The following is a 19,591-nucleotide window of genomic DNA, read 5'->3' on the forward strand; positions in this document are numbered from 1 at the left end:
CTTCTGTTTCTTAGTAGAAGCATAGAGTACAAAATGAAGCAAGTTAAGAAAAATCATTATAAAATTTTGGTTCAGCCTCAGCTAGAGTTCTATGTTCAATTCAGGACACCATACTTTAGGAAGAATTTCAAGGCCTTGGAAAGATTATTCGGATGATTCCAAGAGTAAGGAACTGCAGTTAACTGGAGGAGCTGGGCTGGCTCTTCCTAAAGCAGAGAACGTTAAGAAGAGATTTAATAGAATGCAAAAATACATGCAAGTTCATTTACCTACCCATCTGGATGTTTCCTTTGTTGTGTACTTAGTCATAACAGTGCAGTACAGACATTGCAAAGGTTTCCTCATAACCTATCTATCACAGTTATCAGTGAAGATTTGAAAATGCAATTTGTAAGCTTCCTCTAACTGCATTGTGCAACATAGAACTGAGCCAATATGATACTCATTGCTGAGGTGGCAATTTTTGTATGTGCTGAAATGGTCCACAAAAGCATGTCAGTTAAAGAGAGGATTGTCTCAATTAAGTATCTCTCTGGCACTCCCTGTCTGCACCAACATGAGGAATGGTCACTTGTGTGAGGTGTGAGAAGAGTATTAGTGTCCATGGAGTTGCACCCCAGCCTCATTCAGCCTTCAGAAGAGGAGGAGAAAAGTTTGTGGGGGGAGTTGTGGGAGAAAAAAGTAAAATGAATAACATAACCATTAGGGTGTATTTTCCTTTTGGTTGCAATTGTCCTATGACTTCAATAGAACAGGATTTCCAGGGTAGGATGATTTGAATATTTTGAGGTCTGAGTGATGTGTCCACAGCTACTGAGTTCCCTGTCTAGACGGGATATAGATGCTTGGCTGCACAATATGGATAGTGTGTTATAATCCTAGTTAACGTTACAACTAACGTTGTGGGAAAATCCCAGAATGGAACACTGGCTCAAAAGACCATAACTTTTAGTTTTATAATCAAATGAGTCTTATGACTGTTAATTAGTTTTAACAACAAGAAAAAACACATTTATTAAACATGGAAAATGAATGATAATACAATACACCTTTACTCTCTTTTAGCCTAACAAATGCATACAGGTTTTAAGATTAACATGGATGACTTGGTCTATTTGAAACTATTATGGTCTCATTAGCACACAAAGTTAGTGTTTGCAGATTTCGCCTCAGAATCCTCACAGATGATTGTCATATGAGATTTTTCAAACTCCGCACTCAAATACGCTTTAACAATTTATCTCATGGTATTACATTCATTTCGCGTTTCGCATTCCAAAATCTAGTTCATGTTTTCCAAAATGCCTGTCTGACCACTTTTAGCTCCACTTTTAGCTGTAAATCCATGTCAGAATTTCAGATTAACCCTTTCCAGTTTTCACCAATTCTGATATCCACTCAATGCTTAATAATTTGTTTATAGATGATAGCAATCATTTAAAATCTTGGAATTACTTTTAGAAAACCTTTCTCTAGTATCATCACCAAATGATTTTTTTTCTCACCTTTGTCTGGTGTCCCTGAACAGAATCCCTGTTCTATTTTCTAGTTTATTCTTTGTTCCCTTTCACACCAAATCACCTGGAAACTTTTTTTTTAAATTTCTCTAGCTTCTTAACTAGTTGCTCTTTAGATCTTTGGCACTGGCTGCCTGAACCATTACTACATTGTAGGCTTTTTCATATAGCAAAGCTAAAAAGTTTGTTTAGCTTGCCCGAACAGAATAGAAAGAGTGTTTACTGCTTTATGTTCTGTCTCCAACTGCCTCTAACTTTCAGCTGATACTAAAGAACAGAGGAAGCTGCTGCTCCGCTTACAGAGCCTCTCTGGTAGCTAAACAACTATATTTCTTCACACCATAGCTCTTGAAACACAATACTATCTTAGCTGGGACTGAAACTAACGCCCACACAAAACACTTTTGTTCAGTATGAAATCCAATTACAACTCCCTTCCAGCCACGGAAACATTAAATTAAACCTACCTAAAGCAATACCTTATTTCTAATTTTTGCCCATACAAATATAAATCGCTTAATACGACCTTCTGTTTCCTAACATGTAGCACTGGAAGAAAGTTAAAAAGGTATTAACAGTTTTATTCCAATCCCAATTCTTGATCACACTGAAATCAACTGTACCAAATCTACTACAGCTGCCTTACAACCCCAAACACCAACAATGTATGGTGTTTCTAGTCCCCAGAGTTGTTATACAGAATGAAAATTTTATCAATAAATATTCACGTCATAAAACAACCAGCCATCTTTGGACAGCCGTCTTTTGTCTTATAACTGCCTATAATTGAGTGATTTTTAAAAATTCATTCATCAGATCTGAGCATTGATGGTTATGTCCATATTTATTGTTAATTCTTAATTGCTCTTGAGAAAGTAAACTAAAAGTAAAGTTTATTTATTAGTTGCAACTGAGGCTTACATTTTCCCTGCAATTTCACAGGTTACTGTGAAATTCCCCTAGTCGCAATACTCTGGCGCCTGTTCGGATCAGTGCACCTAACCAGCACATCTTTCAGACTGTCTCCATGCAGACATGGAGAGAACATGCATACTCCACACAGGCAGTGACCTAAGTCAGGAATCAAACATGAGTTCCTGGCACTGTGAGGCAGCAGTGCTAACCACTGTGCCATCGCGCAGCCCTTTTGAACCACTAGAGTCTGCATAGTGTTGGCACACACAGAGTGCTGATGGAACAGTGATATATGGCCACATCAGGATGGTGGGGAACTTGCATGTGATGGTGTTTCCATGCACCTGCTGAACTTGCTCTTCCAGGTGGTAGTGGTCCTGGGTTTGAAAAGTGATGTTTCAGAAGTCTTGATTTGTTGAGACACACCATGTAGATGGTTCAGACTCCTGCCAGTATGGAGGGACTTAATGCTTGAGGTGGTGAATGAGTGCAGATCAAGACAGCTGTTTTGTTCTGAATGTGTCAGGGTTCTTGAATTCCATTGGAACTGCACTCATCCAGACAAGTGAAGAGTATTCCATCACACCCCTGACCCTTGCCTTGTAGATGGTGGAAAGGGTCTGGGGAGTCAGGAGGGGAGTGATTTGATGTAGAACACCAAGCCTCTTGCAGTCATAGTACTTATATGGCGAGTCCAATTAAAGTTCTGGTAAACTCTCAGATTGTTGATAGTGTGACATTCAGTGATGTTAATCCCACTGAATGTCAAGAGGAGATTGTTAAATTCTCTCTTATTGGAGATGGTCATTGCCTTGCACTTATGTGGTATGAATGTTATTTGCTATTATTAGTCCAATATTGAGTGTTGTCCAGATCTTGCTGCACATGGGCATGGACTGTTTCAGTATCTGAGGAGTCACGAATGGTACTGAACATGATGCATTCATCAACGAGTATCCCCATTTCTGGCTTTATGATGGAGGGGAGGTTATTGATGAAGCTACTGAAGATAGTTGGGAATAGGACACTTAACCTGAGGAACCTATTATTGATGTCCTTGGCTGAGATGATTGGCCTCTGATAACACAACCATCTGCTTTGTGTTAGGTCAGACTCAGTCAAATGCTGTCTTGATGTCAATGGGAATGCAAGAGAAAAACTTCATGTTTTCTACATTTGATATTGTCTGAATAAAAAGTGCAAAGTTTGATCCAAGTTAAAGTCCTGTTCATAATTTTGATGATCACATGCCGATCAGAACAAAACTTTGTACGAATCTCCCTCTTTTACAGCACTGTATGTGTACCCACACCATGGAATGCAGCAGTTCAAGAAGGCAGCTCACCACCACCTTCCCTTAGGCAATCAGACTGGGGCAGTAAATGCTGACCCAGTCAGTGACACCCACATCCCATGAAAATAAATTGGCTGAAGGTGATGGATATTCTTGTCATCCTCCATAATTGGTGTAATTATTTTCACTGGAAATTACTTAATACTGGATCCATTCAATTAGATGTTTCACAGCAATGTTCGAGAAGAGAAAATAATCGCAATGTGTCAGAAAAAAAGCAGGAAGATCCTTCAGACAGTAACTCAGGAGGTTATTTTTACATCAGAAAACTTAATTTGTTTAAAATCTTTGAATATGATATTGTGAAGTCCATAAAAACCTCTATGTGAAATCTGCTCATGTCGAAGCTGATTGCAATGGAGTAAGTCCAGAAACAGCATGAAAGAATTTCCACGTGGTAAGTTGTACTTCTTTTAGGACACATGGCTTGGATTTTCGTGAAAGCTTTTGACAGTGAAATGTTTCATTACCACCATCACTACTGCATCACAGAGCCAGGATCCGGGTTCCATTCCAGCCTAGGGTCACTGTCTGTATGGAGCTTGCACATCATCCCCATGTCTGCATGAGTTTCCTCTGGTTCTCCAATTTCATCCCACGGTCCAAAGGTGTGCAAGTTAGGCTGATTGATCATGCTAAGTTAACCCTCGTGTCAAGGAGATTAGCAGAGTAAATATTAGGGGATACGGGAATAGGGTCTGGGTGGGATTGTGTTTGATGAAGGCTCAATAGGCCAAATGGCTTCCTCCTGCACTATAGGAATTCCATGTGTTCTTTGAAACGGACTGCAACTCACCATTTATGACATGAACAGATTTATGCTGAAATCCTGGATTCCCTACAGTGCAGAACGAGTCCATTCAGCCCATCAAGCCTGCACCGACAACAAACCCACAGAGGCCCTATCCCCATAGTTCCATGTATTTACCCTGCTAATCCCCCTGACACTAAGGGGCAATTGAGTATGGCCAATCAACCTAACCCGTGTACCTTTGGACTGTGGGAGGCAACCGGAGCACCTGGAGGAAACCCACACAGACATGGGAAGAACATGCAGACCCCACACATACAGTCACCTGAGGCCAGAATTGAACCCATGTCCCTGAGGCAGTAATGCTAATCACTGTGCCACCATGCCACGCAAATCCTGAAGTTACAATCTATTGCTCAATGCTTCCCTATAGGTTGTGCTGTGAACTGTCCCCCAGAACCAGAAATCAATGGAATCAGTAAGATGGTGAGAATATTTTCTTTTCCATTCTCTCTTGGCTGCTAAAAACCTCATAAAAAGTACAGCATGTTTGATCAGGTGTAAGAGGAGTTTTTTAATAGCAAACTATTGCTGAGCAACAAATCTTGCCTTGAAAAAATAATTTTATATTTTTGGAGTGTCGTTAAACGTCTCCTGCAAGATTACTAGATTTTTAAAACTAATTTTAGAAATGTTTTTAAAAACATTTTCATGATAGTTCGGCTTTCTTCTTCATGCCATGCATATGATTCAATCTTCATTCTATTCTCTGTAATATTTTTAAGAAATGATTTGATTTTCATGCTTTTCATTTCCTGGTTTTCCATCCATTAAAGCTTGCAACACTCAGTTGCCCAATGCGAGGGGTAAAGTTCTTGCTGTAGAAACCACTGGATCTCTCAGAAAGACTTCATTTGGTATCAGCAGAGAATGATCTTCCTTTGCCGCACACAATAAATTACAGGCCATGGGAATGTCAACAAGAGAATCTCTGGATAAAGCAACCAAACAAGACATCGGGACATAGATTTTTGGCATAGAGGAAGGCAGCATATTGGTGATGCAGAACTCCAAATGCTTCTCAAGAAAACTGAATTAAGGCAATCAGCTTCTTGGATGTGCGAGTCTGCCTGGAATGTAACTTATGCCAGCTGAGGAAAGATATATTACAACTGAATGTCAACTCCTTTATCCATTAATGGCAAAAGAACTATTGGCGAAAAATTGAGGGATCTCGCCAGGCTCAACAACTTTGGAGAACCTCACCTGGGGGTGGTTATAGGTACCATTTCTGTTCTTCATTGTCAATTCTAAACACCAATGCTATCTTCACTTCCTTAAAGCTACCACAACTAACCCTTCATACTACACGATTACCAAAATACGTACAAGATAAGTAATGCAGTGAAGTTGTTGGACTGTGGATACTGTAAACCTGAAAATCTGAAATAAGAACAGTAAGTGAAGCAGCATCTATGGAGAGAGAAACTGAGTTAATGGCCCATAACTTCCAGAAAGCCACGGGCCACAAAAAATAGTTGATTTTATTGACCACTTATCTGCATTCAAAAATCGTGATCTAACTTCTGATGGGAGCAGCAGGTTTCGGTCTTCAGTGGGGCAATCTCCACAGGTCCCACTGCAGCACAGGAGGACTCTAAGCATGCCCCTCTTAAGATGAGACAAGCTTAAGAATGCCCATTGAGTTCTTGCTTAGAAATAATAGTAGTTTTTTATTGAACACAGAGAGCAGAAATGTTCATGCTATTAAAGTTTATTTATTTGTCGCAAGTAGGCTTACATTCACACTGTAATGAAGTTTGTGTGAAAATCTCCGAGTCATCACACTTTGGTGCCTTTTCAGGTACATGGAGGGAAAATTTAGTCTGGCCATTGCATCTAACAGCACATTGCTTGGATTGTAGGAGGAAACCCACACAGACACGGGGAGAATGTGCAAACTCCACACAGACAGTGACCCAAGCTGGAAATTGAACCTGGGTCCCTGGTGCTGTGAGGCAGCAGTGCTATAACCCCATAATACCTATTATGAAGGTAAGTTGAAGTTTTTTAAAATTTTTTTTGCTATTTCCATTGTTATTTACTTATGTAAAGTGTATTTTTTAATTTTCTTTTACGTTTGATGATGATTATTATTTAATTCGTATAACTGAAGATATATTTAGTAGAACTTAGAACTTAGTAAGATAGAGAGTCATAGGTAAGCCTAGCAGGTAGGGACACGTTCGGCATAACTTGTGGGCCGAAGGACCTGTTTGAGCTGTAGTTTTTCTATGTTTCTATATTTCTACCTTTGTTATTTGTTTTGAGTCTGTGAAACTCCTATTTAAATCTGCACCATATTATATAACTTTATGCATGGCATGCTTTTAGTGTTCATATATTCTAATGCAAAATATGGAATCTAAAAATGTAATTGGGAAGATGAGAGGTCAGAACTTCTCAGGTCATGATTTGGATACCTTATTGCATGATGCTGAGCAAAGGAGAGTTCATATTTTTGGCAGAGGAAAATCTAAATGTGTTTATAGAAACATAGAAAATACAATCATTAATATTCTTCTCCCTTGCTTAATTCATTTATAATCATCTCATATTTAACTGTTGTGGTTTGAGGTTTCAAAAAAGCATTTGTATAATTTCATATTTAAATGTTTTGTTTTAATGTTTCAGTGAAGCATTAGTAGAATTTTGTAAAGTTTAATGGAGAACATTTATGAAGTGATGTACATTTTACAGGAAGCATGTCATGACAAAGGTGTATAAATACAAATTTTTAATTTTTTTTTCACTTTCTGTGCATTACATATATTTTAAACACATTTACGAAAAAGTAATCCACTCAAAGAATGCCTGCTGCCTCTACACACTGCAGCTAGACCAGAAAAAAGTGTGCAAATGAATAAATGTAATTAAGAACATAAGAACATAAGAAATAGGAGCAGGAGTAGGCCATCTAGCCCTTCGAGCCTGCCCTGCCATTCAACAAGATCATGGCTGATCTGTCGCTGCTCAGTTCCACTTTCCCGCCCTCTCCCCATAACCCTTAATCCCCTCTCCTATCAAAAACCCATCAACCCGCGTCTTAAAAATATTTAGCGAGGCAGCCTCCACCACTTCAACGGGCAGAGAATTCCAGAGATTCACCACCCTTTGAGTGAAGAAGTTCCTCCTCAACTCCGTTCTAAACCGCCCCCCTTTTATCTTGAGGCTGTGCCCCCTAGTCCTACTGTCTTTTTTGAGCGGGAAGAGTCTTTCCACCTCTATCCTATCCATCCCATTCATCATCTTATACGTCTCAATGAGATCTCCCCTCATTCTTCTAAACTCTAACGAGTACAAGCCCAGTTTATTCAGCCTCTCCTCATAGCTCAACCCCCTCAACTCCGGTATCAGCCTAGTAAACCTCCTCTGCACTCCCTCCAAGGCCAAAATATCTTTGCGCAGGTGCGGCGCCCAAAACTGCACACAGCACTCCAGCTGCGGCCTCACCAATGCCCTATACAGCTGCAGCAAGACCTCCCTATTTTTATATTCAATCCCCCTCGCTATGAAGGCCAGCATCCCATTCGCCTTCCTGACCACCTGCTGCACCTGCAAGCTGGGTTTTTGCGACTCATGCACAAGGACCCCAAGGTCCCTCTGCACCGTCGCCTGCTGCAGTTTTTCGCCCCGTAAGTAATAGTCCTTCCTACCATTCTTCCTACCAAAGTGGACCACCTCACACTTGCCAACATTAAATTCCATTTGCCATTTCCTGGCCCATTCGCCCAGCCTATCTAGATCCTTCCGTAGACTCTCCACACCCTCCGCACAATTTGCCGTTCCCCCAATCTTGGTGTCACCAGCAAATTTCGACACTCTGCACTCGGTTCCCTCCTCCAGATCATCTATATAAATGGTAAAAAGCTGAGGCCCCAGCACCGACCCCTGGGGCACTCCACTAGTCACCATCCGCCAATCCGAATAACACCCGTTGACCCCCACTCTCTGCCTCCTATTTGACAACCAATCCTCTATCCACGCTAACACCCTACCCCCAACTCCATGTCCCCTGACCTTCTGCAATAACCTCTTGTGAGGCACTTTGTCAAACGCCTTCTGAAAATCTAGAAAGACCACATCCACCGGCTCTCCTCTATCCACCACCCTAGACACATCCTCATAGAACTCCAGTAAATTTGTCAGACACGACTTCCCTTTAATGAAACCGTGCTGCGTCTGCTCTATCAAGCAATTCCCTTCAAGATGCCTCGCAATTTCCTCCTTAATGACAGATTCTAACATTTTACCTACCACAGACGTTAAACTAACCGGCCTATATTCCCCGCCTTTTGCCTGGCACCCTTCTTAAACAACGGCGTAACATTAGCTGTTTTCCAATCATCCAGCACTTCCCCGGAATCCAGCGACATTTGGAAAATAACAACCAAGGCATCCACTATCACCTCCGCCATTTCTTTCAGAACCCTCGGATGCATTCCATCCGGTCCTGGGGACTTGTCCACAATCAGCCCCTCCAGTCTGTCGAGCACCGCCTCTCTAGTAACAGTAATGTCATTAAGACCCTCCAGTCCTACCACCTTTCCATCGCTAACACCCGGCAAATTATTCACGTCCTCCTCCGTGAAGACAGAAACAAAAAAGTTATTCAATACCTTAGCCATATCCCCATCCCCTACCACTAGGCCCCCTTTCTCTTCCTCTAAAGGACCAACATTCACCCTAGCCAGCCTCTTCCTTTTTATATATTTATAAAAACTCTTGCTATCCTTTTTTATATTAAGCATTAGCCCAGCTTCATAGCTTCTCCTACCCTTCTTTATCAACTTCTTTGTCAATCTTTGTTGACATTTAAACCTCTCCCAATCCTCTTCTCGCCCACTACTCTTGGCTACTCTAAATTCCTCCGCTTTTAGTTTAACACTTTCCTTCACCTCCTTCGTTATCCACGGCTTATTACCTCTCCTCCTACGGTCCTTTTTGACCATCGGAATAAATTTCCGCTGAGCACCAAGAAAGATCTCCTTAAAGATCCTCCACTGCTCCTCAACAGACCCTCCCTCCAACGCGCTCCCCCAGTCCACATTCGCCAACTCTTCTCTCATCCTACCGTACTCCCCTCTATTCAAACAAAGGACGCGTGTCCGGGAACCCACTTTCTCCTCCTCCATCTGCACCAGAAACTCCACCATACAATGATCACTCTCCCCAAGAGGATCCTTCACCACAAGGTCCCTAATTCTACCCGCCTCATTACATAGCACCAGATCCAAGATAGCTCGCTCCCTCGTCGGCTCCAACACACACTGTTCGAGGAAACTATCCCGGCAGCATTCCAAGAACTCTTCCTCGAGCCCCCCACGTCCAACATGGGTCGACCAATCAATATGCAGATTGAAATCCCCCATAACTACGGCCGTCCCATTCCTGCACGCCGCACTTATTTGCGCGTTAACAGCCCGCCCCACCTCCAGATCATTATTCGGAGGCCTATAGACGACACCCACCAGCGTCTTCCTCCCTTTGCTGTTCCTAATCTCCACCCACAACGATTCCACCCTCTGCTCCTTGGCTCCAATATCATCCCTTGCTACCACCGTGATGCTATCCTTAATCAGCAGAGCTACGCAACCCCCTTTTCCCTCCTGCCTATCCTTCCTAAACACTTGATAGCCCTGTACATTCAGCTCCCAGTCCCTGTCACCCTGCAGCCACGTCTCTGTAATGGCCACCAGATCGTATCCATTTGTGTCGATCTGCGCCACCAGCTCATCCACTTTATTCCGAATGCTTCGTGCATTACTTAGTTATCACTGGGGAAAGTAAAGAAAGTTAGGGGGAGAACTCAATTCGAGCAGCTTTAAAAACTGAATTGGCAGTTAAAACATGGGGCGCTTTCAGCACACATGTCCTTGCGTACAGACTTCCATATGTCCCAATGTGCATGTGCACTGCACAATCCACTTAAGGCAGGATTTGGGCTGAAAGTTATGTGCGAATATTTCAGGTCAACAATCATTCATTGACCTGAAAAGAAATAGAATTGCAACAAGCTCTAAGCAGTGCAAAGATGTTGGTCAGATAAACAAAGTAGGGCAGGAAGATACAAGAGTTTGATATTGATTGTGAATCAGCGGTGAGTTTCATCCAATGCATAATAATAGAACCAATAAAGCCTCCTTATCTGATTATTTGAAGCATCTGCAATAAGCTAGATGAACTAATCGCACAAATAGAGATAAATGGTTTCAATCTAATTACGATTGGAAAGAAATGGTTACAAGGTATCCAAGGTTGGGGAATAAATATTCCAGAATGCACAGCATTGCATTCAGAATGAAAATGAAAGAGAAAGAGCCCTCACAGTAAAGAACAAATCAGGACAAGGGTGAGAAAGGATCTTGGTTCAGAAGGTGAGGAAGTAGAACCAAATGGGTGGAGATTAGGAATATGAAGGGTTAGAAAATGCTGAAATGAATAATTTATAGCCCCCCCCTCCCCAATGGTAATTATAACATTGGACAGAGCATTAAGCAAGAAATAATTGGAGCTTATAACAAAGGCAATGTAATAATTGTGGGAGATTTTAATCTCCTTATGTAGAGTAAATGTATATTCAGGATATTGAATTCGATGAAAATGAATGGTGGAACAGACTCGACTGGCCGAATGGCCAACACCTGCTTCTAGTTTCTATGTTTCTAAATCAAATTGATAAAAGTAGTCTGGAAGGTGAATTTATAGAATACTTTCATGACAATTTCCTGGAACAATGTACTGTGGAATCAAGTGGGGACAAAATTATTTTAGATCTAATACCATAAAATAGGATAATTTAGTTAGTAATTTCATAATAAGAAGTCCTGTAGTGAAACAGGTGATCATAATACAGCTTAAACTTGAAAGGGTTTTGGTGAGACTGCATCTAGAGTAAAGTGTTCAGTTTGGTCTCTGCATTTAAGAAAGAATATAGTTGCACTGGAGGCAGTACAGCGAAGGTTGACTAGAATTGATCCTATGATGAGGGACTGAGTAAATTCGGACTTAACTCTTTGGGTTTTAGAGGAATGCGAGGGGATCTCATTGAAACCTATAAAATTGTGAAAGGTGGGCATTGAGACATTGGGTGAGTTTTTCCAGCCCTTTCACAGTGGCGCCAACAGGGATGATGTGACAACCCAGCCAAAATTCCATTGACATACAGCAGGAGTGGCTGATCCAGATGGTGAGGTGCAACTGGAAAATTCCATCTATTGCTTCTCTTGTCTGGGGAATCCAAAACACATGGGCACAATCTCAGGATAAGGGACTGATCATTTAGGATTAAGATGAGGAGAAATTTCAAAGGGTTATGATCTTTGGAATTCTCTACCTCAGAGGGTTGTGGATGCTTCATCATTGAATATATTTAGGGCTGGGATGGACAGATTTTTCTATCTCAGGGAATTAAAGGATAAGGCAGAAAAATGAAGTTGAAGTACACAATCAGCCGTGATTGTACTGAATGATACAGCAGGCTCAATTTTACCTCCATGCCACATACTATCCTGATTTGGAACGATACCACTGTCACTGGGTCAAAAATGTGAAATTCCCTTCTGAATAGCACAGTTGGTGTTCCTACACCAGATGGATTGCAACAGTTCAAGATTTTGACTTCTATCAGTTTCTTAAGGGCAATTAATGAATGTCAACAAATTCTGGCCTTCCCAGCATTGCTCACATACCAGGTTCAAAAGAAAAATCTTTTTTTTTCACTTGTCCAATTACCATGCCCTTTGACCTCGCAATATGTGCCTTTTGTCATTTAATCTGTCCCGCCCTGCACCCTGTCACAGATCTTCACTTTCATTCTTCTTTCCACTCTCCCAGTGGCATTATGTACTTTCAATCAGACATCCCATTTACAGCAGCAGGACCAGAGAATTCCGCGGCCAGCGAACGGTGGCAGCACTGTGGCACATTGGTTAGCACTGCTGCCTCACAGCGCCAGGGACCCAGGTTCGATCCCAGCCTCGGGTCACTGTCTGTGTGGAGTTTGCATGTTCTCCTCGTGTCTGAGTGGGTTTCCTCCGGGTGCTCCAGTTTCCCCCCACACTCCAAAGATGTGTGGGTTAGGTGGATTGGTCATGCTAAATTGCCTCATAGTGTCAGGGGGACAAGGAGGGTAAATGTGTGGGGTTATGGGGATAAGACCTGGGTGGGATTGTTGTCAGTGCAGGTTCACTGGGCCGAATGGCCTCCTTCTGCACGTTAGATTCTATGATTCTAAGAACAACACGTTACCTTTCACGACCAAGAAATAATTGGCTGGGATGCTGGAGAATCTTGCCACTTGACTCTGTTTTCCCACAGATGCTGCCTGACTTACTGAACATTCCAGCACTTTCTTGCTTTTATTTCAGATTTCTAGCATCCACACAACTTTGCTTTTGTACAGATCAAGACGGAGCATTTTGAGGTCCTGCTGAGGGCAGAGGAGGAAAATTCCAGCATCATCCACCATTCCTGGCACCAGGGAAGAGTTAAGGCGGCCCCAAGACCCTTCCTGATTCAAGAATATTGTTAACTGAGGAGGTGAAAGATCTTATTCAGAGCTCATTAAGGGTTATGTTCAGATTTGGTGGGGGACATTGGGGCCGCTCATGGCCATCTCAGCAATTTAGTTGGGAAAGATGACTGGGAGGATGGCACAAAGAAGGATTTGGCCCCACTGGTACATTGTGCTCACGGGTAACAGAGTTTATTAAGAGAATGGTAAGCATGTGGGCAGCTCAGAGGTTTTTCACCTTTCTGGTGTCATGGGCCATAATAGGAGAAGGAAACATTTCCAGATATAATTTGGAGATCAGTTGAACATAGGGGAGGCAACAATTAGTAATGGGAGCATGCCTCTGAGATCTCGAATAAAGAGAAGCAACATCATCCACGGGAAAGGCAGAGCTCTGGGATTGAGGAGAGTAGCAGAGAGAGATAAATAGCAGGAAGGAAACATGGATCATACCCTCATCATAGGATCTACCACTGAAGATGATGATACTTTGAGATGTTAGAATCCAGTGTCAGAGGAAACTGCAACTCTCTAGGTAAATGGTTGGGAGTTTATGCCCTCGTTCCTTACACAGCATAACACAGGGGCCATGTCCTGCCAGTAGCTATCAAATTCATTGAAGCCTTGAATGTCACAACTTCTGGCTCCTTCCAAAGATCAGCTGCAGGCTTTGGTGGCACCTCGCAAGTGCCTGCATACAAGTCATGCATATCACAGGTTACTGATGCCCAGTTTGCAAAAGCTGGGCAGTGCATACATTGACAGAAAGCAATGGGTTTCATCTCCAGTGCTGAATTTACACAAGTATAGCGCATTACTCATTATACCCATGTTATCATCAAGACACTGACTCATTGACAACTGAGCGTCTTTAACAGGTAAGGCTTCCACTCACTCAAAGTTCAACTGTCTGTGGCCACTTTGAGAATGCTTCCATTGAAGGTTCAACTCAATTCTTCATGCCAGTGAAGGGTGCATGTTGGCCCAGAGGTTTCACTCTCACTGTTCATGAACCCTTGCTCCCTTACACCACTTATCCCTCTTTCCCTCCTTTCCTGCACCACTGATAATAAAAGGAGATTTAGATGCCTGGTTTTATCTGTCAGTATTACAAGGGCTCCAAAAGACATCAAGCGCACAGTTCCAAGTGAGAAATACCCAGTAACCCACTCAATGCCCTGCCCAACAATGACCTTCACTCTTGGCCACTTTTACACAGTGTTTGCCTTGTGAAGGGAGCTGGAGGCAACATTCTCACTTGCTCAGCTTGTGACTGAATTGCATGGTCCTTATGGAAGTGACATTGAGAGCACCTTCCAGAGGCTGCTGAATCAGTGTTTGTTCAGGGGCAGCCTCTGTCACTGTGCTCTGTGAGGGTTGGTACCCTCATGCTCATTGATGACTGCCTCAGGCTATGCAAGGGCACAACTGGCATTCCCTCCAGACAGCCTTTCATCAACAGTGCGGATATGGAACCTGCTTCCCATCTGGGCTCCTTCTTTGCCATTGTGTGCTTGTTTCTCCTGCAGGCAAATGAGAAACAAGGCACTGCTGGCCTCTATGGTAAATACTGGCTGCTTATATTCACTAGAAACTGCACGCTGGCAGTCCTCGATAGCACTATGGCTGAGGAATCAGTAGATGTCCAGGACACACAAGCCTCTCATGTCCATGGACAGCATGCTCCCTTAGGCTTCTCAGTTGGAGTTTTTTGGAGGGTGAGAGTCAAACATTCACAGTGGCACAGTGGTTAGCACTGTGGTCTTACAGTGCCAGGGACTCAGGTTCGATTCCTGACTTGGGTCATTATCTGTGCAGAGTCTGTACATTCTCTAAGTCTGTTTGGATTTCCTCCAGGTGCTCCAGTTTCCTCCCACAGTCCAAAAAATGTGCTGGTTAGTGAATTGGCCATGCTAAATTCTCCCTCAGTGTACCTGAACAGGTGCCTGAGTGCGGCAACTAGGGAATTTTCACAGTAACTTCATTGCAGTGTTAATGTAAACCTACGTGACAGTAATAAATAAACTTAAACACCTTGCCAAACCACATATGATCATTGAACCGCTTCCTGCACTGGAGCCCAACACACAGGTGTCATATTCTGTCTGCTCGCTATGTTGTCACTTCTGTTCAGTCGCACCCATCTGCAAAGATGACCTGCTCCTGGTATCCTCCAAGGTAGTAATTGCCTTCCTCTCCCTTAGGACTTCAAAGAGGACTTTCAGATCTACAACCACAGGCTTCCCTGCTCCGCGTACCTGGTCCCCTGGCCTTTGCCTGTCCTGAGACATCTTTGTACTAGCAGATAATGCATTGAAATCCAAGTAGTGGCTACCATATTGGGTTTAAGTTGGGTCAGCTTTCTTTTAGCCCCACCTCTGTGGTCAGCCTGTGGCCACTCAGTGGCTACCGAATCAGGCCATCAACCAACTAACAGTCCAACTCCATGAATATCAGGGGGAGGAGGGGGCACAGTCTGTGACTGGCTTCCATAGGACCAGGACCTGGGAACAATTCCAACATCCATTTCTCACCCTGGAAGGAAAATCTTGCCCAAGGAGCCTGATACGAACACAGAATGGATATAAGCCATTTACAGAACTTGACACTTTTCCTGCATTTGTTGCATACATGCCTGACCAATGCATCCAGTGCGCAAAATCTCCTTATCTTTTCATTTTGTCTCAGCATAACTATTCAGTTTTGCACACTGCACAGTCTTCTATAGAGGTATGCAACTCTTCCATTGAAATTAAATCAATGAAGTTGCAAATAGACGTCAGTACTCATTCATTTATAGACTCATGTCTATAAATTGTTTTACCTCTTTATATGTGTCCATACATGTGGAAATAGTTAGTGCGCCTTCCCTAAAAAACATTAATGAATTAGATTTTTTTTGACAATCAATGATAGTTTTGTAAACAAGGTCTTATGACACATTGATTGCTTTCCTGGACTAGAAGCTCGAGGGTGAAGTACTTGTTGGCCATGATCAAAATGTTTAGAATGATAATCAGTTTGGGAATCTTTCCAAATCTTCCCCACTATTTACCAAAGGATAAAAAGTGTGTGTGTGTGTGAATATATGCTACAAAAAAAAGCCAGATTTATTAACTGAACTCAAATTCCAGCAGTTGCCAATGTGGGATTTGAAGCTATTATCCTGGAACACTGGAATGCTCGTCCAGCAGCTCATTGTCCTCAACAATAACCTACACAAAGTTTTGAGTTACTTACTTTTTCATTTCTCTACACATTCTGACAAGTTACACCTTGTCATAGTGCACTATGAGTATTCATTACGCAAACTGAACTTTATATACTTCAGGCATTAAAATATTGAATCAATCTTGTTGGAATATTGGCATCTAATGACATGAGGTATTAGTTATTCATTCCTGCATTTAATTTAAGCACAATATAAGCTGGAACATGCAGACGAGTTATCAACTTAATCAACATGCTGAGTTTGCCATTATTCTCCCAGCAAAACTTAACCCATTGCAAAGCAAAGGTGCTATGATGGTTCAGATGGTTAACAATAGGCATGAACACAGAAACTGAGGAAGCGTATGTATGCTAAGCTCATTTATGCAAAGACTTCATTTTAAGATATTTCTGCCTATGTAACTAACTCTGCTAAGCTTAAAAAAACTAATAACTTGACTACATTTTAAAATTCACAAGGCATGCTGAGTTAGCTAAAAATTGACCATATTCCTGAAAAGTGCATAGCAAGCAAAACAAGTTTTGATAACAATAACTGCATGACTTGTGTTTGCCAGACAGAGACTGCTTACGGAAAACATTTTCAATAACGAGATAAGGGTTGAGATATGTTTTGGTTTCAGAGTGTATGTTTGTGTAGTCTGTTTTTGAGATCCTGTCCAGTACAGTACAGAGGTGGCTTTGCAGCCAGTCTCGAGCTTTTCTCTTTCTTCTCATTTCTGTAGTGATTTGATTTTAAGTTCTGTTCAATAAAAGAAATGCATTTCAAAATCATACGAGTGCTGTCCTCATCTATTTGAAGGAATGAATGGACCCTAGAAAATCATTTAAAAAGAATGGTACTAACAGACCTTCGATGCCCGCCCAAAATTATACATCCTTGTACAATACCTTCACCAAGCACAGGCCAGGCTACAATCTAAGAAGATAAAAAGACAAGAAAAATCCTCTCCAACTTTGTGATCACAATCTCTTCAGGAGAATATGGTCACTCACAGTGCATCATTAGATGGACTTAACTAATCCTACCACTCTGGTCTGTTCCAATCTTCTTTCTGAGATAGAACCATATCAGATTGGAAAATAGCATTTCCTTCCAAAAGGTCACATCTTTTAATCATTAGAAATTTCCAACTTCACTTTATTTCTCAATATTCTCAACAGCCTCATCTACCAAAAACCTAACAACAACCTTTCCGAAATATATAATATCTCCCACTTCCATGTTATCATCAAAGAATCATAGGCCTAAGTTTTTCACCTGTTGTGCACATGCACTTGCAGGGTGCAGAATGCGCTTCTGGCTGTGATCATCCTGGTGCGTGGTTTCACACCAGCCAGCTAATTAATGGCCAGCCAGCATGAAACTTGCATTCTGAAAGGCTGAGCGCTGCCAGGAAGGGTGGGGACCAAGAGAAGTGATGGTGCAGGTGACCATTTCCAACAGGCTCCTTGAAGGCTGACAGTTGTCTCAGGGAGCTGCAGTACTGTTTCAATCACACTTGCTGCAACAGAATGCTGCAAACTCTCTAAATTATGCAGAATCGAACATGCAGCATAACACATAACACCTCAACCTGCAAACATTTTATTTTATCCTGGACATTTTATACTGTGGGTATGCCGGCGTTGGACTGGCGTAAACACAGTGAAAAGTCTGACAACACCAGGTTTTAGTCCAACCTATTTATTTGATAATATACCGAAAGCTTGTGAGTATATTATCAAATAAATAGGTTGGACTAAAACCTGGTGTTGTCAGACTTTTCACCATTTTATACTGCCCAGGATCAGTAAAACAAATCGTGAAAACCACCTAACCGATTGGTTCAAATGCCAAGTGTAAAAATGCACACACTATATACAATTAGGATTAATAGCATACTTAAAGGGCTTAACTGCTCTTTCGATTGTTGGCGGGCACGTTTCTCACTCTCTCAGGTGCCCACCAACCGAAATATTGTGGGAGGACACCATGATGTCGGTACATGCGCCGAACATCTTCTAATGCGATTTTGTGCAAGTTTAGTTGGGTGAACGACCACTCAAGCTCTGTAAAATTCTGGCCATTGAATCATTCCAGCACAGAGGAAAACCATTCTGCCCATTATATCTGTACTGGCTCTGCTAAGGAGAAAATCATGTAGTACCACTACCCCACTATCTCTCCATACTGCTTTTCAGATATTTAGAAAATTTCAGAAATTTCAGCATTTATACCACAGAAGAAGGCTACTCTGTCTATCTTGTCTAAACCAGCCAAAAAAATGAGCTGTCTAACCTAATCCAATTTTCCAGTCTGTAGCCCAGAAGGTTACTGATAAAGCCGGATAGAATATTTCATGCATTACCTTTGTGAAACAACTACATATGTAGCCACCTTGTCTTGTCTAAACTCTGTTCTATAATAAGGTGAGAGTGATTGCACTTGAAATCAAGTCACCATTTCAGCATGTGTGGCACCAAAATCTCTAGAAAATCAAATGTCAATGAGGATCAGGGAGAAAACACTGAAGTGGCGGGACCCATGTCAAGCAGAAAGGAAAATGACTATTGGTCAACCATCTCTGTTCGAGGAAATCACAGTAAAAAGTCTGACAACACCAGGTTTTAGTCCAACCAATTTATTTGATAGTAAACTCACAAGCTTTTGAGGGGACTCCCTCTTCGTCAGGTGAATGGCGAGTTCTGGCCTCGGACTGAGCATATAAAGCACAGACAGTTTAGAGATTACTGATTAGAATGCGAATCTTTACACCTAACTTGCTGTTCAAGTCCTAAACAGCAGGTTAGGTGTAAAGATTCACATTCTAATCAGTAATCTCTAAACTGTCTGTGCTTTATATGCTCAGTCCGAGGCCAGAACTCGCCATTCACCTGACGAAGAGGGAGTCTCCTCAAAAGCTTGTGAGTTTACTACCAAATAAATCGGTTGGACTAAAACCTGGTGTTGTCAGACTTTTTACTGTGTTCACCCCAGTCCAACGCCAGCATACCCACATCAAGGAAATCACCCCAGGAGTCCCCTGGAGACAACTGTCTGGTCCTGTCAATCTTTATTTACTTCACCAATGACTTCAATCTAACGTCAAAATGGTGATTACACAATGTTAATGTCCATTCTCAATTCCCCAGTAAGGTAACTCTAGCCAGCTTTGTAACAGGTAATAATTCTAAGAGACTTCCTGCTGCTCTGCGTGACTCCACTATGCTTGGCGTTAAAGAGATAGATCCTCTATCTGTATGCA

The sequence above is a fragment of the Carcharhinus amblyrhynchos genome, chromosome 16 (genome assembly GCF_965287045.1).
Source record: "Carcharhinus amblyrhynchos chromosome 16, sCarAmb.v2.hapA, whole genome shotgun sequence".
Taxonomy (NCBI): domain Eukaryota; kingdom Metazoa; phylum Chordata; class Chondrichthyes; order Carcharhiniformes; family Carcharhinidae; genus Carcharhinus; species Carcharhinus amblyrhynchos.